Here is a 24,246-nt window from a genome sequence, read left to right as displayed (position 1 = left end):
AATTTTTCCGAACCGAACATTGAAATGTTCGCTCATGCCTAGTCACTACACAGCAATTGTTGGAATCCCCAAGGCTTGCGGGACAAACCTCTGTATCTAACACTTCCTCCAGTGCTTCTGCATCCTCCACCTCCTCTAGGGCCTCCACCTCTGCCCTCAACCTCTGTCTTACTGAGACACACGTTCCAACAGTGCAGAGATAATCCCCCCTACCTCCCTACTGCGCAGCCAGGTCTCACCGCAATCAGTCAGTATTAAAATTAATATGCCTTGGAGATCGCAGTCATACAGCTGAAAAGTTGTGGACAGCTCTCCAGGCCGAGTTTGAGCAATGGCTGGCTCCACTGAACCTGGAGCAAGGGAAGGCCGGGTTCGATAATGGTGCAAACCCGTTGGTGGCCCTACGTCGGGGCAAACTCAGACACGTGCCTTGCATTGCTCGCATCCTCAACCTGATGGTACAGCAATTTCTCCACCACTATCCCGGCCTGGGTGCGCTGCTGCAGAAACCACGGTCTCTGCGTGCTCACTTAAAACTTTGAAAATGAGCAGGATCTTTAGTATGAAAGCCAGACTACTAGACAATGAGAAAACTCCTTCATGATAGAGGCCCTCATCATTTTAGCTTGCTGGTACTTTTCTGTGGGAATGAGCTTGTCTCCAACCAGCCAGGAATATCCAGTGAATGGCACGCCGCGGTTTGGTATTAGCACCCAGTAACAGAAGCAAAGCCATGCACAATTTCCGTACCTGAGGGATTTTATTTGGTAGGCTGGCTGAGCAAACATTAGTTTCTCACAAAGGAGCTGAAGACACTGAGTGGCAGTAGGTACAAGTTTCTCCAGCATGACCTGTGAAGCTCTAGCCCTCCCTGGGAAATGGGGTTACTCGGAGCCGGGTCGGTGTAGGTGTCGTGGGGATGCAGTCGTGGCCTGGACCCGTTCCGTGCCCAGGGCTGTCACATAAAAATAATGGGCTTCTTTTAAGGATGAGTGGTATTTCGACTACGCCACCTGCGGTTTCCGGTGATGGACACCAGCGCTGCTTCAGTCCACTGAGGCCGGTGTTATGGGCAGCTAAGATGGGACGGCTCCCCACAGGCGGAGCAGGCCTCAGGGCAGAGTGAGAAGGAACGGTGGGTGCATTGCTGCGCAGCAAATAACAGGCTGAGGCGGTATGTGAAGTCATCCGGGTCTTTACTCACTTTCAGATGAACTTTCAGCCGCAAAGCTTCTCTCTGCTACACACGGCGTACTGTGGCCATCGGGAAGGGGGTTCAGCACTTCCCAGGTAGATCAGGAGTAGTGTTGAGCCACCCCCGTAGTGTTCGAGTTCGGTTCGTCGAACACCCGTGTGTTCGCCGAACTGTTCGTCGAACTGTTCGTCGAACACCTTCGAACACCGTTAAAACCAATGGCAGGCAAACAAAAACACATAGAAACACATAGAAAACACCTTCAAAGGTGTCCAAAAGCTGACAAACTGCTCAGAAGACACAACTAACACATGGAAAAGTGACAAGTACATATAGTCATGCGAAAAGAAAAGAGGTGGAGGAGTAAAAGGAGGGGGAGACACAGATATAGGCATGTCATGCCCTTCTAAAATCCAAAAAGTGAGAAGCCGAGACGGCCAGTCCGCTCCTGCCCGTGCCACCTCCGTGTCGCCGGGTTTGTGCCAGAGCCGCGGTGAACCCTGACGGCCAGCCCTCCTCTCCCAATACTGGTGCCTGTCCGCTGGTGGGTCGAGAGAGCCCCCCTGTGGTGGAGGCAGCTCTAAGCTTTTTAATTTAAATTGTCCCTCTAATTTGAATGAATACACTTTAAATCCATTTACAAGGATCTATTGGAGGGCAAGTCTCATGCCAGCAGCCGCGTAATTCCAGCTCCAGTAGCGTCCACTAAAGCTGCTGCAGTTAAAAAGCTTTTATAAGGATCGAGCTCGGCTGTCCACCGCAAGGCATCCTAGTGCCAGTCCCAGCCCCTATGCCTTGGGGTGCCTCCTGATGCTCTTCACTAAGTATCCCGTGGTCCCGAAGCATTTCCTTTGAAAAAATTAAGTGTCCAAACTACAGGTGGTGTAGCTTGCTTAACAGCCGGGATAATCCGCTGACTAGCAGACACTGCTACTAGGCACAAAGTATTTCCTGGGCTAGATGCAGTTAAAAATTTGTAAGTAGATACTCTCGTTGGATGCTGAGAAAGCATTCCATAGAGTCTCCTGGCACGCCATATATGATTCTCTTAAAAAGCTTGGGGTAGGGGTCTAGGGGACCCTTTTATAGCCAAAATCACGGCCCTGTATCACAATACGTCACCTAGGCTGAAGATAAATGGAACTGTAGCACCGAGGGCTCGGTTGCTACAGACGTATTGCACCTCACCCAGAGGTGTGATATCTCACTCTCAGATAAGGATGGAGTGTGGATCAGGACCCGACACCTGCATGCATTACACCACATTGCCGTGGGGCAGGGCGACCAATATGCCCCTGAGATGGGCACGACAGTCCCTGTCCCTGGCTGGAGTGGGGGGAGGGAACACTGAGGAAGGGGAACCCTGCAGTGCAGGAGCAGGGAGGAAGCAGTTCCTGGGTGCATTGAGAAGGGAGTATAAAAGGTGGGCACCATCTTAGTTCAGTGCAGAGAAGTCTGAGCAGAAGTAGCAGGGAGCAGGGGCTCTGCATGAGCTCTGCTCCGGAGGCGGGCCTAGTAACAGAGGCCCAGGCCTGCAAGAGGGAGAAGGAAGGAAGAGGAGCGGAGAAGGCTCCAGGAACGAGGAATGAAGGGATCCCAGGGGTGCGGACGGGCGAGTCGCCACCGCACGCCCGAATCCACCTGCGTGGAGGGGTCAGGCCAAAGGGGGAGACCGGTCCCCGAACTAGTGGAGGCAGGAAACGACCCTCAGCTAGAAACCGGAGGCTCTGACATTTTATGTGGCGCAGCCCCTTGCTCCACCCGCTAGGAAGGCACCACATAGGGTCAGGGAAACTGGCGCCAAGTTTACCAAGAGGAGGCCCGAGGCAGCCGGACAGAAGTGTTGGTAAGAAAGGCCAGACAAAGGACACACAAAGGGGGTCCTGTGAAGCGCTCCAAAGTTATCTGGGAGTTGTCTGAGCCCCTCACCTGGTGAGCACAGTACGACGTGGGCAGCCGTTACCTGCAGACGTGGTCTGGATAATAAGAACTGTGAGTAAAGGCCCTGAACTGCATCACTGACTCCGTGTCGTTACTGCTGCTGCCCTGCACCATCACCCCCATCCTCCGCATACACTGCCCTGAGGCTATACTCCTCCCGTGGGGAGTTATGCTACGCTCTGCTGCACCCACAACACCAGCCTTAGCGGTCTGCCCTGTAGCGGCGGTTCACTCTGACCGCAATCCACGGGTGGCGTAGTCGGACATTTAAACATCAAAACCACATAAATAGTTCCGCCACTGGTTTGACCGCCCTGAGCCACGGAACCGGATCGCCGCCACGAAGACTACAACCACCAGCATCCACCAAAAAGTGTCCGGCTCCGGGTGTCCCAAGGCCCAGGGGGTGCGTCAGAACATTTTCATCACCTTTCACAATCACCAATGGGACAAGGCAGGGATGTCCTCTGTCCCCTCTCTTATACATCCTAGTGACGGAGCACCTGCTCTCATCAATTCGCCATAACCCCAATATTAGGTGGATTGAGGTGGGAGGCACCGAGTACAAGTGCTCTCTATTTGCTGATGATGTCCTAGTATATATCACTCAATCACATATATCCATCCCTGCTGTTACGGCTGAAATAGATCACTTTGTTACATGGTAAAATTTTAAAATCAATGCAGCGAAGTCTGAGGCCCTCGATGTCTCCCTCCCTAAATCCATATAGGATTCCATCCAGTCCAACTTTCCCTTTGCCTGGCCCTCACAGGGTATCAAATACTTAGGAATTCCTATTCATAGAGACCTCTCCCATCTATGTTATCTTAATTTTGGGCCCTTTATTGAACAATTCCATACAGACCACGGTTGGCAAGTTAGAACTGTAAGATTCACTACGTGAACCACTGGTGTTTTGTGGAAAAGCACATGTACACCGCGTTCCAAATTATTATGCAAAAAGTGTTTAGGAGTGATAAGGGGAAGAATTTGTTTGTTTGTCAGTTAAACTCATTGATGGTGATGTGTGTCAGGGCTCTTTATATCACTGTAAGCAATTGCAGACACCTGTGCTAATTAGTTTGGCAGGTGTGTCCAATGAAAGGCAAGACTACTTAAGAAGGCTCTCTCACATTATTAAGCAGCCTACATTTTCTGCCAAAATGGGAAAGAAAAAGGATGTGTTGGCTGCTGAGAAGCAACAAATTGTGGAGTGTTTAGGTCAAGGCATGACTACAATCAACATTGTGCGATGATCAGGATGAAGTGTCTTGGCAATCAAGAAGTATGTAGCTGATTCACAGTACACACGTGTGCGTGCTGATAAGGGCAAATTGAGGACTCTTTCCTACAGGCAATTACGTCAGGTTGAAACAGCAGCGGCAAAAAAGCCTTGTCATAGCAGCAGAAAAGTTTTTGAAGCTGCTTGTGCCTCCAACGTCCCCCGAACAACAAGATGCAGGGTCCTTCAGAGGTTTGCAGCTGTGCATATGCCATCCTGTCGACCTCCTCTATCCACTTCACACAAGCAGAAACGGCTCCAGTGGGCCAAACATTACATGAAGACTGATTTCAAAACTGTTTTGTTCACGGATGAGTGCCGTGCAGCGCTCGATGGTCCAGATGAATGGAGTGGAGGATGGCTGGTTGATGGACACCCCACGCAAACACGGCTACAGCGCCAACAAGGAGGAGGTGGAGTAATGTTTTGGGCTGGAATCATGGGGAGAGAGATTGTCGGCCCCTTTAGGATCCCTGAAGGCGCTAAAGATGAACTCCATAATGTATGTGGATTTTCTCAAACAGCACTTCCTGCCATGGTTCAAGAAGAAGAACCGTGTATTTCACAGCAAGATCATTTTTCTGCATGATAATGCACCATCTCATGCTGCACATAAAACATCTGCATCTCTGGCTGATATGGGCATAAAAGGGGACAAACTTATGGTGTGACCCCCATGCTCCCCTGACCTCTACCCCATTCAGAACCTTTGGAGCATCATTAAAAGGAGTGTCTATGATGGCGGGAGGCAGTTCACATCTAAGCAACAGCTCTGGGAGGGTATTCTGTCCTCATGCAAAACAATTGAAGCAGAAACCATCCAAAACCTGACAAATTCAATGGACGAGAGAGTTCAGAAGCTCCTTTCGAACAAGGGGTCCTATGTGAAAATGTAACATCACCTAGAATAAAGTTTTGAGTTGAAAACTGTTTGATTTCAGTTTCTAACAACCTGCTAATGCTTATAATTTCAAAAATGACCATTTTTTTGGTCTTTATTAAAATGAAAAGGTTGATCGAAAAGTTTGGGGGATCTAAGAGTGTGGCAACCCAGTAGTCATGATTACTTCGAATTCTGACAATATGAGGGTCATGCTGCAGGTAGTGCAGCAAGAAGGCACTTATGTGTCTTGCGCATCTCGGAGCCCCAAAATTATTTTCCTGGCTAGATGCAGCTAAAAATTATTTTTAATTTTAAATCTGGTGAAGCTTATTATAGATGGCCTAATAGGATCAGTGCTGCACACTGCTACAAAGCCCAAATTATTTTCCAGTCAAGATACAGATAAACATGATTAGTAATTTGAAAGCTTAAAACGGTTGGTAGGGTGATTTTAACCAATCATCAAGCTTTTACTCTCCCCAGGATGACACAGGGGTAGAAAAGTCGTTTCGGATCCATGATTTGTTCATCTTTATGAACGTGAGTCTGTCTACATTATCAGTGGAGAGCCGCGTGCGCTTATCTGTCAGCACACCACCAGCAGCGCTGAACACACGTTCAGACAGAACGCTGGCTGCGGGGCATGACAAGATCTCCAAGGCGTAAGTGGCTAGCTCCGGCCATTTATCCAGATTGGAAGCCCAAAAAGAGCAAGGGTCCAGTGACACAGTCGTGGCTTCAATGTTTACTTGGAGATACTCCTGTACCATCGTCTCTAGGCGTTGACTATGTGTCAGACTTCTTGTCTCCTGTGGCCTTGCAAAGGATGGGCTAAAAAAGTGGTGAAATGATTCCGCAAAATTGATGTTACCAGCAGATACTGTGGTTCTGTTACGGTTTGAGTGCTGAACACTTGACGGTCCCACGGTTGGCAAGTTGGAACTGTGAGATTCACTACGTGCACCACTGGTATTTTGTGGAAAAGCACATGTAAGATTCTGCAACAGTCTCTGCTGATACTCCTGCATGCGTGCATCCCTTTCTATGGCAGGAATAATTTCTGCAAATTTACTTTTGTACCGGGGATCTAACAGTGTGGCAACCCAGTAGTCAGGATTATTTCTAATTCTCACAATTCGAGGGTCATGTTGCAGGTAGTGCAGCAAGAAGGCACTCATGTGTGTTGCGCATCCAGGAGCACCAAGTCCCTGTTGTGTTGGTGTCGAGGTAACAATCATGCTTCCTTCCTCTGTCCTCTCCCCCCAACCTCGCACAACAGAAATGTGATCAAGGTCTCCCTCATCTGATGAGTCTTCCATCAGTTCGTCCTCCACTTCTTCCTGGGCTCCTGCACCTTCCTCACTAGTTTGGCTGCTACCATGCGCCCTGGTAAAACCATCTCCCCCACCCTCACATGCCTGCCGCCTTGGTGCTGCCGACCGTCTGGACCTTGCAGATGTTAGCCTTTCCGCATACAACTCCTCCTCCTCTACTTCCTCCACCTCCTCTTGTGCCACCACCTGACTCCGAATTCTGTTTAACATGTGCTCCAGCATGTAAATCACCGGAATAGTCATGCTGATAATGGCATCGTCAGCACTAAACATCTTCGTCGCCATTTCAAAACTGTGCAGAAGGGTGCATAGGTTCCTGATCTGAGACCACTCCTCCAGCGTGATTTGCCCCACCTCTGAATCTCGTTGGCCCAGGCTATACGTCAGAACGTATTGCACCAGGGCTTGTCGGTGCTGCCACAGTCGCTGCAACATGTGCAGAGTTGAATTCCACCGGGTAGGCACATCGCATTTTAGCCGGTGAAGTGGCAGGCCCAACGACTTCTGTAGAGATGTAAGTCGCTGAGCTGCGGGATGCGAACGGCGGAAGTGAGCACACAGCGACCGTGCCCTCTGCAGAAGGCCATCTAGTCTGGGATAGTGGGCTAAAAATTGCTGGACAACCAGGTTCAACACGTGAGCCATACAAGGCACGTGTGTGACATTGCCCCGGCGAAGGGCCGCACCCAGGTTTGCAGCATTGTCGCACACGGCCTTCCCTGGTTTCAGGTCCAGTGGAGACAACCATTCATGAAATTGGTTCTCCAGAGCTGACCACAACTCCTCAGCTGTGTGACTCACATTTCCCAGACATTTCAATGTAAAAACCGCCTGATGACGTTGAGCCCTACTGCCAGCATAGTAAGGAGGTGTGCAGGATCCCTTCTGCGCAGTTAGAAAGCTTGTGGCATGACCAGACAGGCTTTGGGTGCAGGTGGAAGACCGAGAGGAGGTTGAGGAGGCAGAAGCAGTGGAGGAACTTTGACATAAAGAGGATTGACGCACAACTCGTGGGGACGGCAAGACTTGGACAGCAGCCCCTTGTCCTGCTGTCACCATAGTTACCCAGTGCCCAGTCAGCGACATGTAACGCCCCTGTCCATGCCTACTCGTCCAAGTGTCTGTGGTGAAATGCACCCTGTCACACACAGAGTTTCTCAAAGAAGCGGTGATGTTGTGTGCGACATGCTGGTGGAGCGCAGGCACACCTTTCTTTGAGAAGTAGTGCCGACTGGGCATCTGGTACTGGGGCACTGCGACGGACATAAGGTCTCGAAAATCCTCTGTGTCCACCAGGCGGAAAGGCAGCATTTCTGTAGCCAAGAGCTTGCAGATGGTGAAATTCAACCTCTTAGCTTTCTCATGGCTAGGAGGAAATGGTCTTTTACTTGTCCACATCTGAGGGACCGAGGGCTGGCTATTGTGCTTAGACGGGGTTGATAAGGGTGTCCCCGGCAAACTGCCGGTCTGTGAGGAAGATGCAGGCGGACATGTTAGGTTGCCTTGATCCAAAGGTGGTGCTATCGATGTCGGACAGCGCTCAACACCAGCTGGTGTTACCACCTCCAAAGAAAATGATGACCTGCCAATCACGCTGGCTGTTGCGGGTAAAGAGGTGGCAGGTCTGCGCCCCAAAACAGGTGTGACTGCTGTCCCCCCAGTCACAGAGGATGAAGAGGCCGCGGATGCACAAGATATGGCAGACGGTGATTGGCCCGGCCGGCTAGGCCGCATTGTAGCACACTGAGCTTCCCACTGCAACTTATGCTTCATGTCCATGTGCCGGTTCATGCATGAAGTACTCAAACTATGTATTTTTTGGCCTCTACTTAGCTTTTGCTGACAAATGTTACAGATAACACGAGTTGGGTCATCTTTATCGATCTGAAAAAATGCCCAGGCTATGCAAGGCTTAGCACCCATGCGACCTGAAGAGCCACCACGACTTGTGGTGAGAGGCAGAGTTGTGTTTGAGGATGCAGTTGTTGACGTGCTTCCAGTACTACGTCTCTGTCCAGGAAGGCGCAACCTGACCTCGTCGTCACTAGCATCTTCCTCCACCTCCTCTGCTGACCTCATCTCTTGGCTGACTGTGGGTTGACAGTAAGTGGGATCTCCGACCTCATCATCATCACCCTGTGCGTTATCACACCCGTCGTCCTCAGAGCCAACCTGTTCCTGCCCTGACAAAAAACTAAAGTTGTCGCTCCAATCAGGTATTTGAGTCTTATCATCGTCTTCCTCATTGTCTCCACCAACAGGAGTTACAGTTTGGGAATGAGGGTCTACATTATGGTCAGAACCTTCTGCGTCTGGTCCTGGATCCGACTCATAAAGATTCTGGGCATCAGTGCAGATCATTTCCTCGTCTGGATTCACAGAAGCGCTGGAGTCGACCTCTGATTCCCAGGCTATAGTATGAGTAAAGAGCTCTGCAGACTCAACCATCTGTTCTACCTCATACTCAGACGGGCAGCTGGAGATTTGGGAGCTGTGAGGAAGCAAGTGCGATTTGGGTGACACCTTTGAGGACTGGAGTATTTGTGATGTTGAAGTTGATGTGGAGGAGAGCCCACTTAAAGGAGCACTTGATATCCGTTGAAGCACCTGCTGTTTTTGTGCCTCATCTGGAATTTGTAGCGATTGGCGTGGCCGTAAGAAAGGGATCTTATCACATTGTCCGCTAAAAGAAGTAGACATTTTAGTTTGGCTGGAAGATGGTCTTTCTTCTGCACCTACCCCACGGACACAACCTTTTTTCCCCTTCCCAACACGCCTATTCCCCTTTCCACCAGCAGCAGGCCTTTTTCCACTCATTTTGGTGGTTAACTAATTCACAACTCTGGAGTTGTTTGCACAAAAAAACAATGGATGGTAACCGAGCAGAGCTGAGTGGCCAAACTGTGGTATTAGGCCAAAACTATTGGCTGGGCTAGATGCAGAAAAAAATTATTTTTAATTTGCAACCTGATGGAGGTCAGTATAGATGGACTAATAGAACAAGTCCCACACGCTGCTAGAAGCCCAAATATTTTTTCAGAGATAAATGAAGAAAAAAATTATTTTTAATTTGCAACCTGATGGAGGTCAGTATAGATGGACTAATAGACCAAGTCCCACACACTGCTAGAAGCCCAAATATTTTTTCAGAGCTAGATGCAGAAAAAAATTATTTTTAATTTGCAACCTGATGGAGGTCAGTATAGATGGACTAATAGACCAAGTCCCACACACTGCTAGAAGCCCAAATATTTTTTCAGAGCTAGATGCAGAAAAAAATTATTTTTAATTTGCAACCTGATGGAGGTCAGTATAGATGGACTAATAGACCAAGTCCCACACACCGCTAGAAGCCCAAATATTTTTTCAGAGCTAGATGCAGAAAATTTTTTTATTCAATTTGCAACCTGATGGAGGTCAGTATAGATGGACTAATAGACCAAGTCCCACACACTGCTAGAAGCCCAAATATTTTTTCAGAGCTAGATGCAGAAATTTTTTTTATTCAATTTGCAACCTGATGGAGGTCAGTATAGATGGACTAATAGACCAAGTCCCACACACTGCTAGAAGCCCAAATATTTTTTCAGAGCTAGATGCAGAAAAAAATTATTTTTAATTTGCAACCTGATGGAGGTCAGTATAGATGGACTAATAGACCAAGTCCCACACACTGCTAGAAGCCCAAATATTTTTTCAGAGCTACATGCAGAAAAAAATTATTTTTAATTTGCAACCTGATGGAGGTCAGTATAGATGGACTAATAGAACAAGTCCCACACGCTGCTAGAAGCCCAAATATTTTTTCAGAGATAAATGACGAAAAAAATTATTTTTAATTTGCAACCTGATGGAGGTCAGTATAGATGGACTAATAGACCAAGTCCCACACACTGCTAGAAGCCCAAATATTTTTTCAGAGCTAGATGCAGAAAAAAATTATTTTTAATTTGCAACCTGATGGAGGTCAGTATAGATGGACTAATAGACCAAGTCCCACACACTGCTAGAAGCCCAAATATTTTTTCAGAGCTAGATGCAGAAAAAAATTATTTTTAATTTGCAACCTGATGGAGGTCAGTATAGATGGACTTATAGACCAAGTCCCACACACCGCTAGAAGCCCAAATATTTTTTCAGAGCTAGATGCAGAAAAAAATTATTTTTAATTTGCAACCTGATGGAGGTCAGTATAGATGGACTAATAGACCAAGTCCCACACACTGCTAGAAGCCCAAATATTTTTTCAGAGCTAGATGCAGAAAAAAATTATTTTTAATTTGCAACCTGATGGAGGTCAGTATAGATGGACTAATAGACCAAGTCCCACACACCGCTAGAAGCCCAAATATTTTTTCAGAGCTAGATGCAGAAAAAAATTATATTCAGTTTGCAACCTGATGGAGGTCAGTATAGATGGACTAATAGAATGATGCTATGCCCAAAAGATTTTACTTCACTAGGTGCAGTAAAAAAATTGGTATTCTATACACAGGTGGTATATCTTGCAACACAGATAGGCTACTCCACTGACTAACACACTCTGCAATAGGCCAAAAAGGATTAGCTTTGCTAGATTCAGCCAAATGCTGTGAAAAAAACTTGCACAGCACTGGCACAGACCTGCCTGGCAAAAACTGATAGGAACTGATGTAACCTAGTCCTGAAAAGGACTCCAATTACAATTAGTCTTTACTCCCACAATCTATCTATTTAAGAGCACAGACCTGCCTGATAAAAGTCGTAGGAAATGCTGTAACCTAGTCCTTAAAAGGACTGCAATCACAACTATTCCCTACTCCCAAGCTATCTGTATATTTGTGCGAAAATTGGCTTGAAATTAACAAGGTATAGCGCACACAGCAACAGCGGTGCCGTCTAACACGCAGCTGCAGCAGTGAGAAAATGGTGGCGACGGGGAAAATGGCTTGGTCTTATAGGGCAAGGACATGTGACATACACTGCCAATCACACATGCCCTTGCTTGTGTGAAAAAAAGCACTTCGCTCCGTGTGTGCGCTGCTGATAGGCTGACAGATTGCACCTCCCCACTGCAAATGCGGGAAAGAGAAAAAAAAATGGAGATCTTCATTGTTCCTGTAGAGATCCATCCCCTGCCCTCCCCCCGCCCCGCTGTACACTCAAACTGCGTATTAACATTAATTTTCATTATTACTGAGAAAAAATCCAGTTATGATTTTGGTGCACGAACAGTTATCGAACATAACCTCGAACAGCCGAATTTTTCTCAAATTGTTCGTGTTCGCCGACCGGCTCGAACACCGCCCAAAACAGCTCGAATTTGAGATTGGCGAACAGTTCGAGTAGAACAACGCTCATCTCTAATCAGGAGCACCTGTCGAGACCCCTCTGGTGTGTGTTCCTCTCCTTGGTAAGTTCTCCCACTTAGTCTTCTCCTGACTGTGCGTGGTATGAACGTGATGTAAGGCCGGGTCCCACTGGATAAACGCAGTATGAGAGATACAGGTGGCGACTCCGCTCCGTCCGTACCCCCCTGGGATCCACTAAGCCTCCGGGCTTTTCTGACTGAGACGTGAAGTAACAAAGTCAGATATCGAGAGCCGGTCACCCCTCTTGCAGCAGGAATCTCTCTGACTAGGCCAGAGTAAAGAATACAGGTGGCGACTCCTCTCTGTCCGTATCTCCCTGGGATCCTTTTGCCTGTGGAGCCTATCTCCTCTGCTCCCCTCCAAGGCCTTCTTAGGTTAGGACCCTGACCGGGTAGAGACAGTGGTTAACTCTGACCCGCTCCTCATCTCAAGGCCAGAGAACGAGGACCGTGTATCTTCAGTCAGCTGCAGACTCTGCTGGACCCTGGCAGAAGACCACAATCAAAGACCTTGAACTTAAGATGGCCGTAGATTAAATATGAATAAGCAAGTGTTTCCTCAAAGTGTGTCCTCCACCCTCACCCACTACATGGTTCCCCCTATCTTTGGTTCCCCCCATCTCCTCTATCCTGGGCCGGGGCAGCACCCTGGTGCATTTAGGCCCCCTACAGGACAGGAGTGGTGTAGTGTTGAGTGGTAAAGTAGGGTCCTGAGAAATGCTCCATCCTTACCTGGAAGAGGAGATACCACACCTCTACTGAGGTGCAGTACCCCTGTGGCGCCTGAACCCTCAGGGGCGCCACAGACCCGTTTGTAATTGTTAGATATCAGAGGGAGAACATAACTGGGCTTTGCCAAGGTGCCATATTGCATTTTAAGTCTTATAGACCTTGCACTTGCGGCCTTGCATTCACAGGATGGTGGGGAAGGAGACAGTAGGTTATGGAGTTGCATTAGCTCCGGTGGTGTTGAGGTAATGTGGCAGTGAGACAATGGCAGGCTGTAGGCTGTCTTGAAGAGATGGGTTTTCAGGTTGTGTCTGAACGATTCGAAAGTGGTGGCTAATTGGATGTGTTGAGGCACAGAATTCCAGAGGATGGGGGATATTTGGTAGAAGTGGAAAGAAGGAGGTCTTGGGAGGACTGGAGATTACAGAAGAGAATATATCGGGAGATTAGTTCAGAGATGTATGGAGAAGAAAGGTTAGGGATGGCTTTGTACGTCAGTGTTAGTAGTTTGAACTGGATAAGCTGGACAATTGGCAGCCAGTTATAGATTGCAATCTTATGGATTGCTGGAGCCAGTCCACAGTAAAAAAGCAGCCATAGAGTGTCCGGGAACCTTCCCACACTTCTTAGCCAGGGATGCTTCTCTACAGGGTTGGACTGGCTCAAAAGAGAACTGGAGACTCCTCCGGTGGGCCCTGGCTTTTCCATTAGGAGAGTTCATAGCACAAACCTTGCAGGCTGTGAGGAGGATGAGGCCATCCATCTCCTTATTTTTCTATTACTTGGAACGCAAGCGCAAGTATACAGCCAGACACCCACCCACAGGCCACAATACTAAACTGCCACATTTCTGGACAGCTGCTTGCACTTGACATGTTGTGTTTGAGGCTTGTGGAGGCGGAAGCTTTTCACAACCTCATGGCGGTGGCCGGGTCTCCTTACTCGGTCCCCAGCCCTACTATTTCTCCCAGTGTCGTCCCCGCCTCCCACAAGCATGGGTCCCAGAACATTACCTGTGCCCTCCCAGGTGCTCTTAGTGGGAAGGACAGCCTAACCACAAACATGTGGACAAGTGAATGTGGCCAGGGACGGTACATCTCACTGAAGCTAGGCCACAACAAAAGAGCAGCCATAGAGTGTCTAGGAACCTTCCCACAAACTTTTCTTAGCCAGGACTGCTTCTCGGCAGGGTTGGACGGGCCCACCAGAGAACCGGAAAATCCCCCGGTGGGTCCTGGCTTCTCCTACACGAGAGCTCATAGCGCAAACCTTGCAGCTGCAGTGGGGGAGAATGGTGGTCCTTAATCAAATTCTCTGGTGGGCCCAATGTTATTCAGTCTGACACTGCTTCTCAGTGAGAGTTGTATTTCACTACAGTCATATTCTTTAGCTTAGTGAAAGGACTTGCATAAGGGAAACCGTATCGACTCCGGCTGTCATTTCTCCCAGGAAGTCCCCTAATGCAGCTTGATGCATAAGCAATGGCAGCCTGTCCAACATTAGCTCACACTTCTAGGTGGTGCTTAGTCACAGACAAAGATCTTTCTTTAAGCCTTGAAATTAATCACTACAGAGTTGGACAATGGCCTGATCTGCAATGCGTTTAGAGAAATACCATGCATATACAAAGTCACGGTTTAGGCCACCAAAGGTCATTAAGCGAAACTCATACAGCTTTCCCACAGACTGAAAGAGGAGTATCAAGAGTTCGAAGACAGCCAATAGTTCCCTGTCCTCCCCAAGAGGACGACTGTCCTTGTTCTCCTCCTCATCCTCCTCCTCCTCATTATTACCCAATCCGCATTGAGATGAGATGAGGCTGGGCTGCATAGTTCAGTAGAAATAGTATAATGGTGACCAACAACTCTTCCACTACAGCCAGCCCAATAGATGGAGACCAATCAGGATTCTCCACATTTCAAAAAATTGGACCTAAACCCACCAAAGTGGCATCAATTTCACCAGAGTAGAAGTAGTTGAATGGAGACAAAAACCTCTTCCACTACAGCCAACACAATAGATGGAGACCCAATCAAGATTCCCCACATTTCCAAAATTAGTGGCAGACACCAGAAAAGTGGCATCAATTTCAGTACAGTAGAAATTGTAGCATTAGGAACGACACGTCTTCCCCTAAAGCCAACACAGTAGATGGAGACTCAATCAGAAGTGTTTATATTTCCCTAAATTAGGGCCTAGCACCACCAAAGTGGCATCAATTTCACCAGAGTAGAAGTAGTTTAATGGAGACATAAACCTCTTCCACTACAGCCAACCCACTAGATGGAGAGACCTAATAAGGATTTTCCACATTTCAAAAAATTAGGACCTAAACCCACCAAAGTGGCATTAATTTCACCAAAGTAGAAGTAGCTTAATTGAGACAGAAACCTCTTTCACTACAGCCAAACGCAATAGGTGGAGACTAGTGTTGAGCATTCCGATACTGAAATATCGGGTATCGGCCGATATTCGCGGTATCGGAATTCCGATACTTAATTCCGATACTTTTGCAATATCGTATACCGGAATCGGAAGTTCCCATAATGCAATGAGCCATTTTCATTTTATTCAGCCAATGAGGATCCTAAGAAGTGTGGGCACATCCTGTTAGGCATGTAGGCATCTTAACTAATGGCATGGCTGTGATTGGCTGCTGAAATGATGTCATGATGCACTATAAAAGCCGCCGCCGCCATTTTGTGCTCACTCTGCTGTGAATTCAGTTAGGGATAGGACGCTGTTGTTCTGAGGGACAGTTTTAGCTACCTATTTGGTCTATTCTGCTTTACCCAAGCTACTTTATAAATCGCTGTGCCTTGCAGTGCTAGTGCACAGTTCTCTGTGCTGTTCACCGCTTTCTGCAAGGTCTCTGTGTGTGAGTGCAGCTCACCCTGTAGTGTGTGCTTCAGCCACGTCTGGTTATAGTGCACTCAGTGTGTGTCACTGCCTCATACATTGTCCTTTTTTGCCAATTCATAATTTTTCCTGATATCTCCTATTAGTGTGGTGGTTCCATCCGTATTCAGCTAAATTGGTTCCAAACACACTATATAGGCGTAGATAGAGAAATTTTTTTGGTCTTGCAGCGCTAGTGCACAGTGCTCTGCATCTGTACTGTTCACCGCTGTCTGGAAGGTCTGGTGTGAGTGCAGCTCACCCTGTAGTGTGTGCTTCAACCACGTCTGGTTGTAGTGCACTCAGTGTGTGTCACTGCCTCATACATTGTCCTTTTTTGCCAATTCATAATTTTTCCTGATTTCTCCTATTAGTGTGGTGGTTCCATCCGTATTCAGCTAAATTGGTTCCAAACACACTATATAGGAGTAGTTAGAGGAGCCTTTCTGCAGCATTGGGCCCTGCAGCCCCAGCCAGATTAGTATTAGCCTATTTTTTGTAGCCTCATCTATTGCATTGTAGGTTACCTTCCTACATTGTAATAGCTACAAAAAGTTTGTGATACTATCGTTATTACATCTTTAGGCACATCCAGTGTCTTTTTGTGACAAAAAAAACCTAAATAAAGTTCACCAAACACTCCACTTTACAGTTGTGTAGGCCACATTAGCTCATATTAAAGTCTAGTCCACACTTTATAAAATTAGTGTTTCTTATACCTGTTAGCAGCTGTTCAGGAATAAGCACACTAAGCCCTTAGTACTTTTCTGCCTATCTTTATCAGTCTACCAAGATGAAGAAGTGAGAGACAGAAACTCAGATGCAAACAACACAGTGAAGATAAATCTAATCCCAATGGACCCATGTTATTGCATATAGGACTAATAAAGAGAACGGGCCATCATCTTGTAACAATAAAGATAAGGGGGGATTGTTCCTCTGTGAAGCAGAGAAACAAAAAGATGGCCACACAAGTTCAAAATTGTAAAGAAGTAAGAAAATTCCTTTATTAACACATGTAGTAAACACAAATTACAAAGATAAATGCGGACGACAGAGTAGACACAGAGTGCTGGATCCACATGAATAAAACAATGTTAAAAACTGTGACACAGCGCCCGAAAGGTCAGCCTATATAGCAAGTGGAAATATAAGGGGGACAGCGACAGGGTCACATGTATTAATAAATATATACCACCCATCATGAATACCTTTTACAAATAGTACCCCCAAAGCAATAATATCCCATCACAATCAAAATACCCAGAAACAAAAGGGTTAAAACCCTTATACAGATGGAAGTAATGCAACCAATTGGTCATAAATAAGCTAAAATAGCTATGTACCTGGGTAAGGCCACCAGACAGGCTCTGCTACCGTCACCCCGACGCACGTTTCGGTAGGAAAACCTTTTTCAAGGGGTAATACTGCACACCAACTATCCACCTTTTATACCCCCACATCCATATCTGCAGTGTGCACATGTTGCACAGTAAAGCGGAAGTGCCATGAAACTGACTTCCTGTTTCACTCACTGCATGTAACTGACTTCCTGCCTCACTCACAGCGTCTCCATGGAGAGGCGTCAACAGCCCTGTCATGTGGCTCCAGGCTCCACCCCCTCGCTTCACATGATCAAGCCCAAGCAACTGACTTCCTGTCTCACTCACTGCTTGTAACTGACTTCCTGCCACATTCACTACGTCTCCATGGCGAGGCATAAACAGCCCTATCATGTGGCTCCAAGTTCCACCCCCTCACTTCACATGATCAAGCCCGAGTAACTGGCTTCCTGTCTCACTCACTGCATGTGACTAACTTCCTGCCACATTCACTGCGTATCCATGGAGAGGCATCAACAGCCCTGTCATGTGGCTCCAAGTTCCGCCCCCTCACTTCACATGATCAAGCCCAAGGTGCCACCCCCATGATCATGGGATATAAACACCACTGCTGCCCGGCCAAAAATGACGCGGAAACTCCGCCGCACCACAGGCGCACAGCGGCGTCGGCATCACAAGGACGTCGAGAGCCACTGGGCGCATGCGCGAAGCGGAGGGACCGCGTACCGGCCAGACAGCGATGGCGTACACCGTAGCCACCACCAAGGCACCTGACAGCTGGCAGAAGACAAAGAAAGGGAACGAAAGAAGAAAGATTTAAAGGAGAAGGAGGAGAGGACAAAATTGACTCAGGTGGAACATAGGAGGCAGACAAGAAAGGGAGCAAATAAGAAATGTGTATACAAATAAGTACTGCAATCAAAAGTATTACCATAATAGGTGGAAGACATATGTATATCCAAAACTGTTAACCTATATCCATATCAGTGCATACAATATAGAGGACATAAATATCAATCCCATTAGAGCATTGTGCAATACAATCTTCTGCAGATTCATCTCATTAGAAAAAATAATACATTGATGTAACAGCAAAAACCACATATATCTCTCTCAATATATGCTATATCGATGAATTATGCAATCATCTTCTCATGGTGTCTGCAAGACTACATCATCACCGTCCTCCATGGAATCCAGGTAGATAGCTGCATGATGTCAAACAATGGAGAACCGGGAGGTAAGGGCAACTCACTCATCACTGGTAACAGGGCAGACAATATGTCACGGGCAACAATCTAGTGGAGAGTCAATGTGCAGCATTAAAATACGAACAATGATAAAATCTGAAATGCAAAAAAGAATATAAAAACAACTGAGGACATCACATGCAGACCGGAAATTAAAGAAATGGGACGAAGCTAATACTCTCGTTCAACCCCTTCGGTTGCAGGGTTTTAAGTGCCCATATCCATTTAGACTCCAGCTGGGCCAACCTCTGGGTCACTCGACCACCACGGATACCCACAACTATATTGTCTATACCTCTCACACGCAGCCCAGTGGAGTCACATCCATGGTATAATTTGAAGTGGCGTGGGATGGTCTTGAGGGTGGATGCATCAGTGTGGCCAAGTGCCGCCTCTATGCCCAGTACGTGTTCCCTTACCCGTGTTTTAAACTGACGAGTAGTCATGCCCACATAGATGAGACCACACGGACAGGTTGCATGGTATATCACGTACCGTGTTTGGCAGGTGATGTAACTAGTGATCGGAAGTCTATTACCGTCAGAGTCCCAAAATTCATTACTTCGATCAATGTTGGGACAGGCGACACACCGGCCACACGGACTACATCCACGCCGTGCACCACCCACACCACTCAAAAAAGTCTGTCGCGGTACCCCCTCATAATGACTCCGCACGAGATGATCCCCTAAATTTTTAGCGCGTCTGAAAGTTATGCATGGTTTTTCAGACACATATCTCGTTAGAATCGGGTCATTCATGAGAACCGGCCACGCTTTCTCCAGTGCTCTCCTCATAGCCGGTGCTTGAGTGTGGTACTTAGTGATGAACCTAACGATCTCAGTGTTGGTATCATCTCTTGACCCATATAGGAGATCATCTCGTGCAGAGTATTTAGCCCTATTAAAGGCCTTTTTCACAGATCTACGGCTATAACCACGGGCATAAAACCTCTCCATTAACTCCCTGGACTGAGTGAGAAAATCACTGTCCGTTGAGCAGAGCCGTCTTAAACGCAGAAATTGGCCCACCGGAACCGACCTTATCATGTGTTGTGGGTGGGATGACGATGCATGCAGCAATGTATTGGTGGATGTGGGTTTCCTGAATATATTGGTCTTAATGCTCTGATTCGCTTCTCTATTAAGAGTCACGTCCAGAAATTCTGCCCTGTTGGGATCACACTGATATGTAATGTGGATATTTACGTTATTGCAATTGAGTTTGTCCATAAATTCAATTAAGCATTGCTGTGAGCCCTGCCAGATCAGGAAGATGTCGTCGATGTAGCGTGCCCAAAAGAGGACACGGTCCATCGACGACCCTAGATCTGACAGGGAGAGGTCTCTCTCCCACAGCCCCAGGAAGAGGTTAGCGTATGAAGGGGCAAAAGCCGCCCCCATCGCTGTCCCCTGGAGCTGTAGGTAGAAAGACCCCTTAAAAATAAAAAAATTATGCGTCAGTGTGAAATCCAACAATTCCACCAGTAAGGACCTCATTTCTTCTGACAGGTTAGATCCCCCCAGGAAAAAAGCCACAGCCCGTAAACCGTCAGCATGCTTGATATTGGTATACAGGGATTCAATATCCACTGTTACCATCATGGTGTCATGATCTAAATAAAGGCCATCAACTCTCCTAAGGAGATCACCCGTATCCCGTAGAAATGATGGGAGGTTCTATACCAAAGGCTGCAATTTGGAATCAATCCAGCGGCTAACATTCTCGAGAAAGTTACCCCTTCCCGAAATTATCGGACGCCCAGGTGGTTTATTAATGTTTTTATGTAATTTCGGGAGTAGGTACATTGTAGGGATGGTAGGCTCAGTCACTCTCAATGCTGACGCTAGTTCACGGGTGATCACCCCCTCTCCACTCGCCCTATCCAAAATAGATTCCAATTGTACACAGAATGCCGACAAGGGGTTGAACGTGAGCTTCTTGTAGCAATTTTTATTGTGAAGCTGGCGGAATGCTTCGCATTCATACATATCAAGAGGCCAGATAACAACGTTTCCCCCCTTGTCGGCAGGCTTAATTACTACTCCTGGAAGTTCCCTAAGTACCTTTAATCTCCTCCTTTCATTCTTGGTCAGATTGTCACCAGATATGTATTTAGGAATTTTATGAAATTCTTTGCTGACAATCTGAACAAACACGTCCACATTGGTACAGGAGGATAATGGAGGGAATTTCTTTGATCTAGGGCGGATGGAAGGGGGTATCTTACCGCTTTCAGATGTATTGTGATCTACTGCCAGTTCCTCCAGTGCCTTTAATGCCATTTGTTCTTTTTCTGAAGGAAATAATTTACAGGTATTATCATTATGAAAATGGCGCTTGAACAGCAATGATCGTGCAAACATATGTAGGTCCTTCACCGCAGTGAACTCATCGAACCCAGCAGACGGCGAAAAGGAAAGGCCCCTGCTGAGAAGCGACAGGTCCTCCGCAGAGAGTAAATGACCACTAAGGTTAACCACCTTATTATCAGAATCACTGCCTATGCACGTATGATGTACAACAGCACTGGAGGAACTGTTTACCTTAGCATTCACAGGATCAGATTGTTCAGGAGGTCCACCATTACGGCGTTTATACGGATGAAAATTACGGTACTTTCTGGTATACGTCCCAGGTCCCGTTGTAATCGATGAGGTGGACCCATCAGAAGTATCACTTAGGGAAGACGTAGAAGCCGCAAATGACATACGAGGTACATTGGATCGTGCACTAGGGGATGGTCTCCATTTATACACTTGCTTCATTTGATAATCACGTGTATCCCTCTTGAGTTTAGCAGCATGGTTTATTTGAATTTTTTTGACAAGGTCATCGATCATCTGATCAGTCGTGGTTTCAAACTTGGTCAATCTATCAGACTTAGGGTCCAATTTAATAGAGGCCTGAGAGGCATCAATCAGACTGTCCAATTTGTCGATCGTGTGGGTATTTAAACCTATTAATAATTTCATAAATCCAATTGAACAACTGTTGCCTAATTCCTCCCACTTTGCTACAAATTCGTCATCCTCCACATGAAAGGCCGGCACCACTCGAACACGTAACCCCCTTGGAATCAATTTTCTCGATATATAGGTTTCCAGCAGGGCACGGTTCCACCATAATTTAGTACGTCTACATAGTAGCCCCTGTAGATTATTAGATTCATCATCCCACTTCGCATCTCCGATCTGCTGTGAACCACCAGCCTCTGCCCCAAAAACCTGCTCCGCTTGTAAATGCCAAGTACGTTCTTTGGCTCTGTAGTCCATGGTCTCAGTAGCCAAACCTGTGCTGAACAAAGTAGATATATATAGTGAGAGACAGAAACTCAGATGCAAACAACACAGTGAAGATAAATCTAATCCCAATGGACCCATGTTATTGCATATAGGACTAATAAAGAGAACGGGCCATCATCTTGTAACAATAAAGATAAGGGGGGATTGTTCCTCTGTGAAGCAGAGAAACAAAAAGATGGCCACACAAGTTCAAAATTGTAAAGAAGTAAGAAAATTCCTTTATTAACACATGTAGTAAACACAAATTACAAAGATAAATGCGGACGACAGAGTAGACACAGAGTGCTGGATCCACATGAATAAAACAATGTTAAAAACTGTGACACAGCGCCCGAAAGGTCAGCCTATATAGCAAGTGGAAATATAAGGGGGACAGCGACAGGGTCACATGTATTAATAAATATATACCACCCATCATGAATACCTTTTACAAATAGTACCCCCAAAGCAATAATATCCCATCACAATCAAAATACCCAGAAACAAAAGGGTTAAAACCCTTATACAGATGGAAGTAATGCAACCAATTGGTCATAAATAAGCTAAAATAGCTATGTACCTGGGTAAGGCCACCAGACAGGCTCTGCTACCGTCACCCCGACGCACGTTTCGGTAGGAAAACCTTTTTCAAGGGGTAATACTGCACACCAACTATCCACCTTTTATACCCCCACATCCATATCTGCAGTGTGCACATGTTGCACAGTAAAGCGGAAGTGCCATGAAACTGACTTCCTGTTTCACTCACTGCATGTAACTGACTTCCTGTTTCACTCACTGCATGTAACTGACTTCCTGCCTCACTCACAGCGTCTCCATGGAGAGGCGTCAACAGCCCTGTCATGTGGCTCCAGGCTCCACCCCCTCGCTTCACATGATCAAGCCCAAGCAACTGACTTCCTGTCTCACTCACTGCTTGTAACTGACTTCCTGCCACATTCACTATGTCTCCATGGCGAGGCATAAACAGCCCTATCATGTGGCTCCAAGTTCCACCCCCTCACTTCACATGATCAAGCCCGAGTAACTGGCTTCCTGTCTCACTCACTGCATGTGACTAACTTCCTGCCACATTCACTGCGTATCCATGGAGAGGCATCAACAGCCCTGTCAGTTACAAGCAGTGAGTGAGACAGGAAGTCAGTTGCTTGGGCTTGATCATGTGAAGCGAGGGGGTGGAGCCTGGAGCCACATGACAGGGCTGTTGACGCCTCTCCATGGAGACGCTGTGAGTGAGGCAGGAAGTCAGTTACATGCAGTGAGTGAAACAGGAAGTCAGTTTCATGGCACTTCCGCTTTACTGTGCAACATGTGCACACTGCAGATATGGATGTGGGGGTATAAAAGGTGGATAGTTGGTGTGCAGTATTACCCCTTGAAAAAGGTTTTCCTACCGAAACGTGCGTCGGGGTGACGGTAGCAGAGCCTGTCTGGTGGCCTTACCCAGGTACATAGCTATTTTAGCTTATTTATGACCAATTGGTTGCATTACTTCCATCTGTATAAGGGTTTTAACCCTTTGTTTCTGGGTATTTTGATTGTGATGGGATATTATTGCTTTGGGGGTACTATTTGTAAAAGGTATTCATGATGGGTGGTATATATTTATTAATACATGTGACCCTGTCGCTGTCCCCCTTATATTTCCACTTGCTATATAGGCTGACCTTTCGGGCGCTATGTCACAGTTTTTAACATTGTTTTATTCATGTGGATCCAGCACTCTGTGTCTACTCTGTCGTCCGCATTTATCTTTGTAATTTGTGTTTACTACATGTGTTAATAAAGGAATTTTCTTACTTCTTTACAATTTTGAACTTGTGTGGCCATCTTTTTGTTTCTCTGCTTCACAGAGGAACAATCCCCCCTTATCTTTATTGTTACAAGATGATTGCCCGTTCTCTTTATTAGTCCTATATGCAATAACATGGGTCCATTGGGATTAGATTTATCTTCACTGTGTTGTTTGCATCTGAGTTTCTGTCTCTCACTATATATATCTACTGTGTTCAGCACAGGTTTGGCTACTGAGACCATGGACTACAGAGCCAAAGAACGTACTTGGCATTTACAAGCGGAGCAGGTTTTTGGGGCAGAGGCTGGTGGTTCACAGCAGATCGGAGATGCGAAGTGGGATGATGAATCTAATAATCTACAGGGGCTACTATGTAGACGTACTAAATTATGGTGGAACCGTGCCCTGCTGGAAACCTATATATCGAGAAAATTGATTCCAAGGGGGTTACGTGTTCGAGTGGTGCCGGCCTTTCATGTGGAGGATGACGAATTTGTAGCAAAGTGGGAGGAATTAGGCAACAGTTGTTCAATTGGATTTATGAAATTATTAATAGGTTTAAATACCCACACGATCGACAAATTGGACAGTCTGATTGATGCCTCTCAGGCCTCTATTAAATTGGACCCTAAGTCTGATAGATTGACCAAGTTTGAAACCACGACTGATCAGATGATCGATGACCTTGTCAAAAAAATTCAAATAAACCATGCTGCTAAACTCAAGAGGGATACACGTGATTATCAAATGAAGCAAGTGTATAAATGGAGACCATCCCCTAGTGCACGATCCAATGTACCTCGTATGTCATTTGCGGCTTCTACGTCTTCCCTAAGTGATACTTCTGATGGGTCCACCTCATCGATTACAACGGGACCTGGGACGTATACCAGAAAGTACCGTAATTTTCATCCGTATAAACGCCGTAATGGTGGACCTC

This window comes from Phyllobates terribilis, unplaced genomic scaffold, assembly GCF_046119375.1.
Source record: "Phyllobates terribilis strain yellow unplaced genomic scaffold, ASM4611937v1 Scaffold_2__4_contigs__length_985480577, whole genome shotgun sequence".
In the NCBI taxonomy this organism is placed as follows: domain Eukaryota; kingdom Metazoa; phylum Chordata; class Amphibia; order Anura; family Dendrobatidae; genus Phyllobates; species Phyllobates terribilis.
This window is presented reverse-complemented; position numbering follows the sequence as displayed.